Source organism: Lissotriton helveticus, chromosome 5_1 (genome assembly GCF_964261635.1).
Source record: "Lissotriton helveticus chromosome 5_1, aLisHel1.1, whole genome shotgun sequence".
NCBI classification, from domain to species: Eukaryota; Metazoa; Chordata; class Amphibia; order Caudata; family Salamandridae; genus Lissotriton; species Lissotriton helveticus.
Window position 1 is genome coordinate 1,755,346,043 of NC_136065.1, and position 5,065 is coordinate 1,755,351,107.

The 5,065-nt window shown below is 56.4% G+C and overlaps 1 pseudogene; it reads right to left on the reverse strand.

The window, feature by feature from the left end:
- Positions 1–335: 335 nt before the first annotated feature.
- Positions 336–1,026, reverse strand: LOC144752804 (acid-sensing ion channel 2 pseudogene; annotated as a pseudogene).
- Positions 1,027–5,065: the final 4,039 nt, after the last annotated feature.

Sequence of the window (5,065 nt, forward strand, 5' to 3'; positions counted from 1 at the left end):
AAAATTGTACATTTAGCCCACAGCCTGGTGTTGTCTAGCTGTGTCCTGCTAAATGCTTTGAAGAAACATCCTACTCCTTGCTTTGAAATCGACCACTGAAAGAAAGAAAAGTTTTCCTTATTGGCCTATTTTCCATTTTCTAAATAAAAGGTCAAACACCAAACTGGATGATAACCTTCTGGTCATGTAAGATCCAAGAGCCTTGTCAAACATCAATATGGCTGACGCTAATTTGGGCATGTAACATCCAAGTGCCACTTGAGTGAAGGAGAGAATCAAAAAACAATCTTTTCCAAGTCTTCTCGTCAAACCTCCAACAATATAATCAGCAATTTTTATGTGTGGTATGCTTCACCAAACAGCCAGGAAAAATCTGGAACCAAAGATTTAGGGAAAATGTGCATACTTACAGTTTTGAAGTCCTTATGAGTGCATTCCTGACCCTTGTACTTGCAGTAGAGCATCATATCCTTTAGGTCGTGGCCGACACGGTCAATAAACTCACGCATGCTGAAGAGCTTGGGCTTGGACTGCTTGAAATGTATCTTCTCCTGTAGAGCTTCCAGGACCACAGGATCTGCCTGCTGAGGTTCCAGAATGTGTCCATTCACGTCGAGCAGGCCTAGGAGCTCACCAGCATGGAAGAGGTCATTGGTCGTCAGCCTGGAGAAGCGGTATGCATTGAGGTTACATATGGTGACAGCGGGGAAGATAAGGCTGTGGGCCACCACCTCGTCCACCTTCGTGACATGCTCATAGGAAAAGTAGTAGACTACTCTCTCCGAACTCTCCACTACCAGCAGGCCGAGGCAGCCGGCAAAGGCCACCGTCCACAAGCAGCGCCTCATGGTCATAGGCCCATATGTGAAGATGTAGCGGATCCCATGGAATGTGGACGTGTTGGCGAAGATTTGGAGGCTGGAGGGCTGCAGGCTCTCTACGCTTCCCTCACTGGCACAATCCTTTAGATCCATTTGGTCATTGGGTTTCCCACAACTTATTCAGCCTGGCTTTCACAGTCCTCCTGCTCAAGGGTTTATAAGGGTTCCACAGTAGAAGTGAAGAAGACAGACATAGATTCCCAGTGGGAGGGTATGCAGGCTGCAGAGGGGTGCTGGGCTGTGGAATTCTTAGTCTTGTCAGGGGCAAATATTTGTGTTAAAAAAAAGCATTCAAACTCTGGCTCCTGATTTCCTCAGTGCGATAAGGATTGGTTTTGTTTAGGGAGACACCAGGGTGATGTGGGAGAGCTGGGTGGAGAAGGGAGAGCGGGTCAGCCAATGAAACATAAGTCCTTCCCCTTACACATACACACACACGCTCGCGCGCTCCTACGGAAGGAGAGAAGATTTCTAAAAAAAAAATGCTTAAAAGGAGTTGTCAGCTCGCAGCCTGTTAACTAGTGCGTAATGCTTCGCTTTAGCAGTCCGCAGGGATGTGTGCTTCACGGGCTTGAGCTTTCGCGGGGCTGGATCTACTTCACTTTGATTGCTCGGGTTGTGATGTGGTGTTGTGGAGAGCGGCTGGACTTAGCTGCCCCCCTCTGGGCGCTTTTCCAGAGGCCGCCATTCCGGTGCACGGGCTCTTCTGATCGAAAGAAGGACAGAGGCTGGCGAACGAGAGGTGGAGGACCAAGAGGAGGAAACGGGAAACTGGCTGAACGGAGGGAAGATAGAGAGAGCGCGCGGGGGTGGCGGCGGAGATGAAGCGATGTATGCACATATTTTATTCATATACAAAGGGAAAGGAATTGGAAGGAGAGAGGAGAGGGAGAAAGGGAGGAGAGGGAGAAAGGGAGAAAATTGGTGGAAAGGGGAGAAAGGGAAAAAAAAGAAGAGAGGGGGGACTTAGAGCGAGAGAGTCAGTACAAGAGAGAGCGAGCGAGGGAGAGAGGGGTGAGGAACAGGGAATGACATAAGCAAGCCTGACAGATTGTGCGTGCGTGCCCAGTAAAGAAATGTTCTCAAATCGCTGCGCTTCTTCGCAGGCGGGCAGCAGCACTTTGAAGCTGAACAGCATAGGAGACATGCCGTTTCCAAGACTGTTTTTAGGACTAAACGAAGCGAGGCTTTTTCATTTGCGTCCGCTTGGATAGTTGGTGTTTACTTTGCAAGCGCCGGACCGCCTCAGGACTCTTAACTTCAAAACCCCGCACAGCAGCGACTTGCTTATTGATTTGATGCACCAGGTTCCGTGTCCGCGTGCGCGTTTTTCAGTGTCTCTGGGGTCACTGAGCGAACGGGTGGCAATGGTGCCCGCCAGGTGCCCGCCTGTCATGGCAGCAAATGGTGAAGGCTCACAGAGGTTCCCGCCGCGAGGGGCACAGGGGGCGGCGGTCCGCGGCAGGGCTGATGCTGATAGCTCAGGTACCGAGACTCCTGTTGTTTCGCACTCTGTGACCACCAGGGGCGCTGCCTAGAGCCTCGTCGGCTCTTCCCAGTGCTGGGAGCACAGGGACAGAGCAGCCGCTCTTCAGAGGTCCAGCCCTTCAGCACCGGTGCACAGTGGCAGCGGTGACGGGGTCCAACAATGTCTGTCTGGGACACCAAGGGCTTTGCGGAGTGTCCTGCGCTGCCCGCCTCTGCGTGCTCCAGGGACAGAGCCGAGGCTCTCGCAGCGCCCTGCTCTCTGCGTGAGTTTCACTGGCTCTAGGGACGCAGCGCCAGGTGTTTGGCAGCCGTGGCTCTCAGAGAGTCCGTCAGCTCAGAGGTACGGGTAGTGGAGACGGGTGGAGGAGCCCTGTCTGCCTGTAAGGGCTCCAGGGACGGAGCCGGGGCGCTCGCAGCGCCCTTATTTCTGCGTGGGTTTCACTGACTTTAGCGACGCAGCGCCCGGGGTTGGGCAGCCGTGGCTCTCAGAGAGTCCGTCAGCTCAGAGGTACGGGTAGTGGAGACAGGTGGAGGAGCCCTGTCTGCCTGTAAGGGCTCCAGGGACAGAGCCGGGGCTCTCTCAGCGCCCTACTTTCTGCGTGGGTTTCACTGGCTTTAGCGACGCAGCTCCCAGGGTTGGGCAGCCGTGGCTCTCAAAGAGTCCGTCAGCTCAGGGGTACTGCCGGGTAGTGGAGACAGGTGGTGGACGAGCCATACGGACTCCAGGGACGATACCCAGCCTCTCCGAGCGTCCTGGTGTCTGCACCAGGGGTCTGGAGGTAGCGACGCTAGAGACAGAAGCCCTTCAAGCGCCCATCAGCTCATTCGTGGAGGCTGTGGGAACAGAGGGTCCAGCGCCAAACACAACGCTCTCAATCACCAGTGACAGGAGGGGGCAGTGCCCCTCGGAGCCGGACTTTGGCAGCATCAGGGAGAAGGCTCGTTCCAGAGGCCCCAGCAATGGAAGTGAGAGGTGTAAGAGGGGCACAGGCTGAACCAGAGACTCCAGCAGAGCCAGAGAACCAGAGAGTACGGGAAGAAAGAGCGGCAAGGGGCCCCGCTGCAGGGAATGTGCTCAGTCAGTGTGCGGCGCTGGGAGAACCGGGGACAGAGGTTGCAGCGGTGCCTGCTGTGAGTAGCACCAGGCAGTGCCAGGTTCGGCCGGGGCACATGTGTTCGTAGAAGTTGGGATGAGCAGCACCAGAGAACCACAAACTGAAGGGGCAACAGCTCTAGTGTCTAGAAAGTGCCGCACAGGGGCAGCCGCGTGTGCTGCAGTGCCGTGAAGCCCGGCATTAGGAGCACAGTGGGCAGAGGCTGAGAGACTGAGATTCCGAAGATGCTGGGGGTTAAAGGGGCCCAACACTGAGCTCGGAAGTCGAAAGCTACAGCGATGTCTAGAGCTTGCAGCATCGGGGACCGTCACTGAAGGAGGAGAGACTCCAGCGGTGTCTGGCGCTTGAAGCACCAGAGGCAGACACTGAAGGAGAGAGACTCCAGCGGTGTCTGGCGCTTGCAGCACCGGAGATAGACTCTAAAGGAGGAGAGACTCCAGCGGTGTCCGGCGCTTGCAGCATCCGGGACAGACACTGAAGGGGAGAGACTCCAGCGGTGTCTGGCACTTGCAGCACTGGAGACAGACACTGAAGGGGAGATACTCCAGCGGTGTCTGGCGCTTGCAGCATCCGGGACAGACACTGAAGGGGAGATACTCCAGCGGTGTCTGGCGCTTGCAGCATCCGGGACAGACACTGAAGGGGAGAGACTCCAGCGGTGTCTGGTGCTTGAAGCACCGGAGATAGACTCTAAAGGAGGAGAGACTCCAGCGGTGTCCGGCGCTTGCAGCATCCGGGACAGACACTGAAGGGGAGAGACTCCAGCGGTGTCTGGCACTTGCAGCACTGGAGACAGACACTGAAGGGGAGATACTCCAGCGGTGTCTGGCGCTTGCAGCTCCGGAGACAGACACTGAAGGAGGAGAGACTCCAGCGGTGTCTGGCGCTAGCAGCATCGGGGACAGACACTGAAGGGGAGATACTCCAGCGGTGTCTGGCGCTTGCAGCATCCGGGACAGACACTAAAGGGGAGATACTCCAGCCGTGTCCGGCGCTTGCAGCACCGGAGACAGACACTGACGGAGGAGAGACTCCAGCGGTGTCTGGCGCTTGCAGCTCCGGAGACAGACACTGAAGGAGGAGAGACTCCAGCGGTGTCTGGCGCTTGCAGCACCGGAGACAGATACTGAAGGAGGAGAGACTCCAGCGGTGTCCGGCGCTTGCAGCACCAGAGACAGACACTGAAGGGGAGATACTCCAGCGGTGTCTGGCGCTTGCAGCTCCGGAGACAGACACTGAAGGAGGAGAGACTCCAGCGGTGTCTGGCGCTTGCAGCACCGGAGACAGATACTGAAGGAGGAGAGACTCCAGCGGTGTCCGGCGCTTGCAGCACCAGAGACAGACACTGAAGGGGAGATACTCCAGCGGTGTCTGGCGCTTGCAGCTCCGGAGACAGACACTGAAGGAGGAGAGACTTCAGCGGTGTCTGGAGCTTGCAGCACCGGAGACAGACACTGAAGGGGAGATACTCCAGCGGTGTCTGGCGCTTGCAGCTCCGGAGACAGACACTGAAGGGGAGATACTCCAGCGGTGTCTGGCGCTTGCAGCACCGGAGACAGGCACTGAAGGAGGAGAGACTCC